The sequence below is a fragment of the Rosa chinensis genome, chromosome 1, assembly GCF_002994745.2.
Source record: "Rosa chinensis cultivar Old Blush chromosome 1, RchiOBHm-V2, whole genome shotgun sequence".
NCBI lineage: Eukaryota > Viridiplantae > Streptophyta > Magnoliopsida > Rosales > Rosaceae > Rosa > Rosa chinensis.
This window is the reverse complement of record NC_037088.1, coordinates 65,694,143-65,705,705: the sequence shown is the minus strand read 5'-3', so window position 1 is coordinate 65,705,705 and position 11,563 is coordinate 65,694,143. Positions and strand designations below refer to the sequence as shown.

Genomic DNA, 11,563 nt, shown 5'->3' with positions numbered 1-11,563 from the left:
CGAAGGCCTCTGCTTCTGCTACCTTGATATGATAGGCAAACTGTACAATCTCATTTTCGCCATTGCCATCAACATTACGAGTTCCGACTTGGCCAGTGAGTACGATGGTGTGCTCCTTCACTTTCAGTTGTTCGCTTGAGCTCACCTCTAACATAGAGCGTCGCTTCATGCGTGACGGAATGAGACTTCGGATCTCTTTGTCGTTTCCTTAGTCGTCAATCCCCTTTCTCTTTCGCCTTTATTGCTCTTTGGGTGCTTGTATCTTCTCAAGTGCTGACTTTCGAGGGGCTGACTCAGATTTCTTATTTCCTTCATCGAAAGATGACAACCTATTGAACACAAAAGCTCGAGTGGTCGTTTGGGTGATGCGATTGAAAATTGAGACTCGGCTTGTTGAAGTGTTGACATGATCGAATACAGAGACTCGAGGTGCCAGCTCATCAACTTGTTCAGGCATCGCAGCTTGAGAATTAGGACGAATGCGATCAAGTGCAGAAATGCGAGGAACAAATTCAGATCCTTGAGTCTCTTCTTCTATTACTTCAACACTAATGTGTTGTGTGTTTGCCTTCACAACTTTTCTTCTTCCTGAAATTTTGATTGGTTTGCCTGGTACAAAACCAAGACCTGCTTTAGCAGGGTCAGGTGTGCATCCTTGCTCTCTCAACCTCCTTTGAGATTCATTAAGCTCATGCACCTTTTTACCAGAGATGACTTGGCCACCTTGCTTGCTTGACGAACCGAAGTCATATCCAGCCTTTGCTAGCAGCTTGTAAGCGTTAGGGTCAAATCCTTCCTTTGTCCTTTTGTTAGGAAGTGTCCCATGCTCTGTCTTGCCTTGAATCAGTTTGACAAACCCCTTTAGCGGCTGCTTAGTGGGAGTTGTGTTGCTTAACTTCGTCAACGGTATGGTTGATGTTTCTTTTAACAATTCTACGTCCTTCTTATCTAGCTTCTGCGGGCGTTCTTGCTCATTTGCCTCCACAAAATTATACTCCCCTTCTTTTCACCTATACCTTGGTACGTAACTAAGAACTGGAGCAGATGAGCTGATTTTGTTCTTTGAAGCTGTCACTTTAGTTTCCGACGAAACTTTATGTGGTTCCTCAGTGGAATTTCTTGCCACGCTAGATTCCACTTCCTTATTACACACTTATGCAATTTTCCTTGTAGAGGGTACTCTAATTGGGAGAACTTCCTTTACTATTTCATCATCCATGTAGAACTTGGAATCCGCAAAGTAAGATTCAGCTTCAGTTAATGGTTTAGTATCACCTGCTACTGTTTTTACTCCGCCATTGTAGAACTTGAAGCATTGATGAAGAGTGGAGGGTACAACACCATTTTCGTGAACCCACGGTCGTCCTAACAATAAAGTGTAGGAGGTATTTGCATCGATCACGAGAAATAGAGTATTCGACTTCATTTCTCTAATCATCATATCTACTCTGATCATCCCTATGGCTCTTTGTCCCCCTTGGTTGAAGCCTTGAATCATGAGACGACTTCGGGAAAACTCCTCCACGTTAATGGCAAGATGCTTCATAGTTGATATAGGCATGATGTTTACAGCGGACCCTCCGTCTACATGCATGCAGTTTATCTTTTGATCACACACATACCCTGACACGAAGAGAGGTCTATTATGCGGCTTAGAGCCTAACTGAAGATCTTCATCCGTAAAGTGGATGGCATCACAATCTGCAACACAAGTGACGCATTCCTTCGGTTTCACCTTGTTAATGTATGTGGAGTTCTTGCCCATGTCGATCAACACCTGTACCAAAGCACATCTTGTCAATTTTGGCAATTGTAGTAGATCAGAGATGCTAAAGTGCAATGGTAGGTCTTCTAGCTGCTTCAACACCTCGGTCTCCTTTGACGTTTGGTTCGTATTGACAGTGCTTGACTCAGCCTTGGCAGAATCCTTCGTACCAAATTCATAGCTTGTTGTCATATGGGCAGCTCTCACCTTTTCTTTTTTGTTGCCTTTCTTGGGAAAGGCTTTTGTTGATGAAGCCACACCATGGGGTCTTCGAACAAAAGGATTGCCCTTTTCTTTGACAAATCTTGTCTTATCTTTCTCGAGACACTGGCGATTTTCTTGTGACTGCTTATATTTTGCTTGAGTGATAGGTACACATGGCAATGAGCTCTTGCGTGCCTTCTTTCTAGTGACAAGTATCCATCCCTCGTCATCAACAACTGAGTCAACTTTAGGAGTAGCAACAGGCACGAGGCTCGCTTGCTGGATTGGCTTGACTTTCTCTAACTTTGACTTTATGCATGGCTTCTGGAAAGTTGATATGGTACTTTCATTGGAAGAGAAGGCAACGGGGCAGGTTCGAATGACCTAAACACGATGGTAGTGCAGTTTACCTCAGCAACATCGTCGACATCCAGCTCAATCCTTCCTTGCTTGGTGAGATTCATTATTAAATCTTTCAGAACGAAGCATTTCTCCACTGGGTGACTGACGATTCAATGGTACCTACAGTATTTCAGGTCCTTGACACGATGCATTTCATCGGGCAACTTGCATTCTGGGAGCTCTATCACATTCTTCTCAAGTAAATCTTCTAGCATGCCTGCCACGTCAGAATCTGGGAAGGGATATGTCTTTTGTTGTCATTCCTTCAACGAACGCTTTGTTCTGTAGTAGGTGCGAGTTGGCTCAGCTTTCTTAACCTCCTTATCTCATGTCGAGATTTTAACTGGGGCAATGTTAACGGTCATCGATTCTTTTGCAGATTTCTTCAGTGCCTTATCAATCTTGCTTTCGAAGACCTTGTCTTTCCTTTGGTCAACAATTGACTCCTTCTTCCCTTTATGGCTAGCTATACTCAACTCCATGTCGTGTGCTCGCGTAGCCAGCTCTTCAAACGTGCGGGGGCTTGATTCCCTATAGGATGTATAGCAAATCAAAGTGCATACCTTGGATGCACATTGCCACTGCAAATACTTCTGACAATCGATCTTTGCAATCAAGACCCAACGAATGCCACTTATTGATGTAATCAATTGCGCGTTCATCCTTCCATTGCTTGGCTCTAGTAAGTTCCATCATGCTCACGGTGCGTCTCGTGATATAGAAACTATTCAGAAACTCATGCTCCATCTGATCCCAACTGTCGATTGACTCAGGTTCCAGATCAGTGTACCATTTGAAGGCGTTGCCTTTTAATGAACATACAAACTGCTTAACAAGATGATCTCCTTCCGTTCCTGTATTGTTGCAAGTCTCGACAAAATGGGCAATATGTTGTTTTGGATTGTCCTTCCCCTCGAATTGCTGAAACTTGGGCGGCTGGTACCCATATGGCATCCTCAGGCTATCCATTCTTTTTGTGTATGGCTTGGAGTATGTGAGAGAATCACGAGAGGTACCTCCATATTGAGCTCTAATGGAGTTGTTGATCATGTCTTGCAGCTGTTGGACAGACAAAGGACCAAGTGGACTTTCATTGTCTTTGTCATTTGTCTTTGAAGTTTCTTCTTGTTTTTCTTTGTCATTCTTGTATGGAATCCTAGCAGAATCCTCATCATTTTGTTTCTCGAGCCTGCTCCAAAGCTGAGCAATCTGCATATCTTTTTTTTTTCGACAGTATTAGTGAGCTTTTGAACCTCCTTCATCAGATTAGCTACCTGCTCTTCGAGCATGGTTGCCCCAGTCATCATGACTTGCATTGCTGAGAGGTGAGATGCACTGTCTGACCGGATCCCAGAAGTGTTATTTTCTTTAGGATCAGGACTTCCATGGTATGATCCGGTGCTTGAATTGTCATAAGAGGCAGGTGAGAACGCCTGCTCCTTTTATTTTGTATTTGGAGCTTGTCTTTCTTCACTTCGAGGGACATGCTTCCCTGCCCCTAAACTTTCTAGGGTGATGATTGGTTGGCGAGGCTTAGAAGGCAAAGCCACAAATGTTGTAGGCTGAACCTTTGCCATGCTTCGAGTGACGTGACCTGATGAGCTGCTGCTCGATTTTGAGGTTATTGTCTTGGACTTGTTCTTCAGGATGACTTGAGTGTTCTTGGAAGCCATTGCTCGAATGGATTTGTTTGGAATCGTCTTACGGAGAAGGAGATGAGAGGTAAAGAGGTCTCACTGGGCGTGCCAATTTGTAGACACGAAAATCTGAAAACAAACAGGATGCAGACACGTGTACAAAAATAATTTTATTAATTTAAGGGCGGGTTACAATCTTTGGTAATCCTCTGATTCTATCTCCGACGATAAATTTCACTCAATGGCTTGACGCTTGATCTTAAGTTGTTCGATGGTCATGAGAGTCGACACGTGACGAATGTTTTGACTTGAGGTTGGTGAGGAACCGGCTATTTGGCAGCTTGAAGGTTCTTCACACGTGCTTGGGAGGCTTCAGGAATTTTGAGAGTATTTTCTTCTTCTTTTTTTGGCCGAAGTCTTTCTCTTGATTTGAGAACGGGTATTTATAGTGTCGGCGTCTCTGTTGATTTGGAATGCCTTGATGACACGTAATTAATTACATTTTCCTTAATAACATTATCAAATCAATCAGCGTTAATTAACTGATTTAATCACAATTATGAAGGAATTAGCCAATCAATTTGATGACTGATTTTAATTGTATTTCATTAATAGCATAATCAAATCAATCAGCTTTAATTAATTGATTTAATCATGACTATTAAGGAATCAGCCAATTAATTTGATAGCTGATTTTCATCTTGATTATCAATTTAAATAAATTGACCTTTAATCAATAGACGAAATTTAATACTTGATTTGACTCAAAATCAATTGATTTAATTTGATTGATCTGCTTTAATATCAGCTGATTAAGTCGGAACAAATTTATTTATTGCCGTTAGGCTTTTTGTATGCTGCCACGTGTCATTCCCTGAGTCTGTTTAGTCTTGCTTACTCATAAGCCACTTGCACATTTTGTGGGACCCACATGCCAACTAAGTTTGTTCGATCATAATTTTAAGTGTTGACCGAATAATTTAATGAATTTTATTTTCATTAAACTTTTGGTGTCTACACTCAGCTCATTTTCTTAATTAAGCTTACTATTGAGTTCAAACTCAACTCATGTATATATGCCGAAGGAGCTAAAAACGAGTTGAATACAAATCAAACTCGAGCTATATTGAGCTTATTTACAGCCTGATGAGTGAATAATAACAAACACGTTGTCTAAAGGCCGTTTTGATATCCGCCGTTGGATCATATTGTACGTTGGTGATTTGAAAACCGAAGTTAACCCGCCAAAGGCCGCATTCCCAATTTTCATTTTCCCACCAAAACGAAACCTCCACGACGTCGTTTTGCTTCACCCCCACACTTCTTCTTCTTCTTCTTCAACCCCCAAGTCAGTATAGCTCAGTGAGATTTGTGTTTCAGATTGCGATGGCGGCCGATTCAAATTCCGGCGATCCAATCTCCGACTACGGCCGAACCCACCGGATCGTGCTCCTAATCGACCTAAACCCACTCCTCCATCTCCAAGACCCAACCCCATTTCTCACCTCTCTCCTCTCCTCCATCAAAACCCTAACCTCCTTCCCTCCTCTCTCTTCCTCTCTCTTCGCCTTCAGACCCTTCTTCTCGTCTCTCTCTCCTCTTCTCTCCTCCTCCAAGCTCCCCGCTTCCTCTCTCTCCCTCTCCTTCAACCCCCGGACTCTACTTTCCTCTCGCTCTCTCAAACCCTAGCCTCTCTCTCCTTTGACCGGAACCCTAGCTTGACCGGATCCGACTCGCCGCGGGCTTCGTTCGTCGCGGCGGCGATGCGGCAACTCGTCCACGACTACGCTTGGGACGCGCCGATCTGCGATCCGGCGACCGGTACGTTTTCGAATTGTGGTGCTTTGAGGTCTAATTTGGTTGTTCTGTTTTCGCCGGTGTCGCCGGTGTGTGGGTCTTTGAAATTTGTGAGTGAGTTCTTGAATGTGGGAGTGGGTGATGAGTGTTTGGAAGATTTGAATGCGTTTTGTGAGAGATTTCGAAGGGTTTTCGAGAATGTGGACGAGGCATTTGGTAGTAGAGATATTCAATTGAGTTGGGTTGATGTGAGGTATGAATTGGAGTGTGGTGAGAATGAGGTTGGGTTGAAATGTGGGTTTTTCGAGAGGGGGATTAGGAGTTTAGGGTGGGGGTTTTGTTCCTCTGATTCGATTGTGCTTGGTTCGGCTCTTGTTCCGTTTGGTTTGATATATCCAGAGATTGGGGTTTCGTCGAAGATTTTTGGGGATCATAGTAAGAAGGTTAGAGGGCAATTGAGTCTTGGAATATCAGATGTTATGGGGATGCCTTTGGAGTGCAAGTTTTGTGATCTTGAGTTGGCTGAGTTGAAAATGTTGCCTAGAAGTAGAGCTGATGATGGCTTGTTTTCCGTGGAAAGCATGAAGTCGCAAACAAGAGGTCATGAGGTGAAGAGGCTGTTCTGGGGAAGTGTTGGCAATGGAGTGTCAAAGATTCAGGTTAAGGCTTTGCAAAAGGACAGTGAGTCTGTGAAATTCAAGGGGCGGTTATCGGATCCGATTCTTGTCTATGAAGTTTCGGGAAGAGATGGAAAAGAAGTTTGTGGTGGTTTTTTTGTAGATAAGGTTCTGGAAATGCTATCAGTGGAATTGGGTGAGTTTGTACCCAGGAAATTGGCGCCTGTTTGGCAGATTCTGTTGAGTTTTTTATACAGGGATGGTTGCTGGGCATTGGTGTCCATTTCAAATGATAGTGGTGTATTACATACTGGAATCCTTAAGCCTTTTACAGTTTCTTCAGCTCTTCTGTTTATTTTGGATGAAGGATTTCACCCTTACAAAAAAGTGCATGGCATTGGTGGGGTGAATGTGGGTCAATCTCGTCCAAAGATGAACAATGAGATATGCAAACCCGATGTTGATTTGAACAACTTGTGCGGGTCGCAAACTGGATCTAATAAGCATTCTGCAGAGATTGATGGAAAGAAGAAAAGTAGCAAAAGAAATTCACATTCACTCCAAGACCTCACCTGGTGTGCTTTCTGTAAGGCAGCATTTGAATATTCAGACTTACATTTGGAAGAGGTTTACTTTGCCAGGCAACGCAGCATCTCAAAAAAGTTGAAATTTCTGAAATGCTGGATGAAGCAGATAAAAAAAGTGAAGTATCCAATAATGGAGGAGTCCAAGACGCACCAGGAAAACCAAAAAGAGATGGGCAACAGGTTGGATGTGTTGCACCAAGAGAGCGAACAGCCGATGTCATCATCGGGTTCAGCTGGAGAAAATTCTTTGACAGTGGCTTTTGGAGTACAGGATGAAGCTGCTCAGGAATATAGATTAGAAACCTCGGAATCCTTTTTCAGTAATTTCTCCAATAAGATCCGACAAGGGCTTGAATCTGAAGCAGTAGACTTGGGGGCTTTCGCACATCGGCTTGTGAGTCAATCTATATCTTTGTTGAATCAAAAGCATAGCACAATAAGCCCTTCAGAGAATCAAACTCTTGTAAAATCTGACAATATTGATGATTTGGTTGCTGCCGAGCTGTTAAAACTTTTACTCAGAGATCCCAAGGATATGGTTGCAAGGCACAAAAGCTATGATCCATCTTTTCAAGCATCTGATCCAGGATCTGAAGGATTTACTTCAGAAATAATAGTTCGAGAGTATCCTTTCACATTTATCACTTAATCTTTTTCTTTTCTTTTATACTGTGCATAATCAATTCTTATGTTAATACTACGAACACTTTGTCTCTGGTTACTGTTACACTTTTCCTTCACTAGCACAAAGATATGAATTACAGATATTTTTCCGGATGGAGATTTTACAATCAGAAGTTGGAGCAAGAATCAAAGGTTCTGTGAAACAGAAGTTTGTGAAAAATATTTGCATGCTTTTGGAGGCCATTCGTGTTCGGTGTCATCTGGATGGAGGCTTCTTTGGTGACTGGACCCTAGAAAATTATGCTGGAAAGATTATAAAAAACAGGTAATATTTGTAAATGTAATTACCCATAAGTATTATTTTCTGATGAAATTAGTACTAGTGAGCACTGAAATGGTAGATATTCAGTTATTCACTATGAAAGTCCAATATCTATTTATGTTTTGCCTGTTAATGATATTTTTATCAGTAATTTGGATGAAACATGTAGTAGTAAAACAATGATGTGAATGTCTATTGGCTCTAGGTGATTGATTTGTAAGCCTTCCCCAAAGGTCTGTAGGGGTTTTAAGAAGAAGGGAGAAGTATCAGAAGTCAAAATGTTTATCTTCTTATTATAAGTACAAAAATTGATGACTCCTCATCAGGCCGTTGAACTAAGGCTGAGTTTACGGACAAAGAAAAGCTAAAATCCTCCTTTGCATAAAAGGATGGCAAATGCATAATCTTTGCTGACGATTATCAGGCCAGGGAATAAAGCTTGACTACCACTGTGTTCTTGATCGTTCAGTATGATGGAAAGAACCAAATAAAGCTGTCCATTTGTATGCTTCAGGTTCTCATTATCTCATATTTGTACATGAAACCATAATCTTTACCTTTAATTCCTACATGAATGGTTTGTTAAGATTTTCCCCTCTAAGTGGATGAGTGCTCTATGGAGACTTCATGGATTTCTCCGAAAGCCTAAACAATAATTCATTCAATCTACTGTTTACATCTCAACAAAGGCACATTCTGGTGCCAATTGTTCCACCTTCCTGGATAAAATGAGTCATTTAAAAATCATGTTATATTCGCATCTTTTTCATTGTGAAATTTAAGGGAATTGATTTCTATATTTTCAGATGACTTTAGCGACTTTCCTAATTAATCTAGATTTGCAGCCTTTTTTTTTCTGGCACTGTGTATATACATACAACTTTTGCAACAGTCTTCTGTATGTTTGTTGCAATGGTCAATTCCTTTATTTTTCTGACCAACTAAAATCTGCCTCAATTCATGTGAAAACACTGCATTTTTGTTTGAAGAAGTATTATTAGGCAGGTAGCTTAATGATTTGAATTCTGAAATTTTCAGGTACTGTCAGACTGTTGAAGATGTGGTTCATAAAATCTACACAAAAATGGATCTGTTGCTGTTTGATGATGAGGAAGAACTCTCTAATAATCTATTCAACAGTGAGGATAGCAATCAATCCTACAGAGAAAAACCAGGGAAAGATGAGGTGGGTGAAAATAGTAGAATCAAGGAATTAGTATCAGCAGAAGATGAATCCCCTGATCTGGGAAAACATTACAATGGAAGACCAAGTGCTCAAGTGGTTAAACAAGAGGAGCATGCTCGCAAGTTGATTGAAGCTCAAGAGAGTAGAGAGAGGGCTAGGAGATTTGCTTCTTTTACAAGTAGGGTAGCTGATTTGCAGCGAGTTTGGGCCCCAAAACAGCCTAAGGCGTTCAAGCCAAAATCAAATTCTCTTCCAAAGCCCGCTAAGAGGAAGGACCATACAGATTCCTATTATGAGAGAGTATTAGAAACCCCAATGACAGAAAATAAACGAATCCACATCAATGATGAAGATTACCAAGACTATGGAAGCCGTTCTGTTTCTAAATCATTGTTTCAGGATGACTAGTAAATGGAGCTGTAGCTTCTCCTTAGATGCAATAGCATGGAGCTTTTCTCAGGTATATGCCAAATAATCTCTGGAAGCTATTAGGATGCTTAACCAAAGTTGGCTAATCATAATCTTTACAAGTGTCTGATAAAGAAAAACTAAAAAAAACATGAAAAGTGTAATTCTCTGTCAACTCTAATTGTGTTACCAATTTGCTGTAAATGATACAAATTGAATTTTACTTTATTGTGATATTAACATGCTAGTGTTGCATTTCTCAGCTTGTTGATCATTTGCTCAGTCCATACATAATATACATCTGAAATCTGAGCAATAAAAATTAAGCAAAAGATACTACTTGCTCCTTTTTCCTGCTTGTTAATAGGAAAATTTTGGTTTTATAATGCATGGTGTTCAAGTGTCAGCAAATCATTATTCTCAGAGATTTCAGACTGCCGAGACATGAATGTGTGATTGTGTGTGTGTAATAAGGTTAACTCAGAGAGTGCTCATCATAGCTCAACGTACTGTATATGAGAGTTTTCAGACTACATAGCATATCCTCCTAGCTTGCTCATGGCTCATCGTGTTCATCTATTTTATATGCTGGTGATTGCCGTATTACTGCTATGCTTTGTTTTCATCATCCTCGTTGTTATTCTTCTCAACCCGTTGTCAGTTTTCTTACACTCAATGTATATATATCTTCAAAACATCCAGAACAAACATTGTTTATTCCATACTTGCCCTGTCAAACCTTTCAACATATTATAGATTGGAGTCATTGGACACACCAAGTAGCAATATTCATATTGTATATCCGATAAATTGTCACTTGAATATGCTGGGTTTTAAGAATTTATGGTTAATTGTTTTAGAACTGAGCAAATTATTTGTCAGTTTTATTACATTATCTTATGGCACGTAGCAACTTTCATTTGGTTATGATTTTCTTTCTTCTTTTGTAAATAGATTACCAAACGAGATGGATTGACCCTCCTATAATATCAGATGATTAGGGCTATTGAAAGCTACTGCGTTTGAAGAAGGTGATCTAGAGAGTCACAAATGCTCTCATTTGTTGAAGAAGTTTTGTCACATAGTGGACCGGCAAGATCAACGCCATGTGAATGGTCAAATCTTCAAGCCAGGGGGGGGGGGGGAACTCCAACCCTTACAAAAAAGAAGCAAACAGCTGCATGAATCATGAGCCTCGAACAAAAATGGCCACTTCTCTTCATGTATCACTCCTTGTCCCAATCTCATCGCTGGTTCTAATCAAACCCTCTCACACTGGCAGCGTACCCGTGTTCTCTGGGAAAAACCAGGTATGGAGGAACTCTAAGGCAAACTTGCGCCACCGGAAAATACTCTTATGTGAACAGCTTTCCTCAACGTATGCGGCTGCAGTCAAGTCCCACAACTGAACCTAGGCATCTGCAACCCAGCCTCCAATGCCCGGAAATCACATTCTGCCAAAGCCTAGGACTTAAGGTGTTCCTCTCCATTGGTGGCGGATATGGAAGGTACTCTGGTTTCTGCTGCTGATGCAAGATATGTAGCCAACTACCTTTGGAACAGTTTACTAGGCGGCACAGGAAATGGCAGAGACAACTTTGCTTCACGTCCCTTTTTGGACGGCATAGAGAGCATGGCACAACTCAATGCTGGAACCCCTTATCTCACGGCGTATAGCAGCCCAAGAAGAGACCTGTTTTGGAAAGCACGTAGGAAAGCAACCGAAGCACAGAGAACATCATCCCTCGATTCCAATTGGATAGGCTATAATCATACGAAGTCATCATGGTGGAATGGAAGATGACAAGAGTTATGTGGGCATCTCTTTTCTATAGAAACATTTTATTATAGATCAGATACACCAAGTAACAATCTTGATATGGTGTATTCAACAAACCGTCACTTGTGCCAGAGTGTTGAGAATTTAAGGTTGATTTAGAGTCAAGCTGACGTTGTTTATCATTTTGATAACATTGTCCTACTTACGGAAGCAAATTTCATTTCATTATGTCAG

At 41.1% G+C, this 11,563-nt stretch overlaps 1 pseudogene; it reads left to right on the top strand.

Annotated features, from left to right (window-relative positions):
• The first annotated feature begins 5,311 nt into the window (after positions 1–5,311).
• On the top strand, positions 5,312–10,445 carry LOC112186166 (annotated as a pseudogene).
• The last annotated feature ends 1,118 nt before the right edge of the window (positions 10,446–11,563 follow it).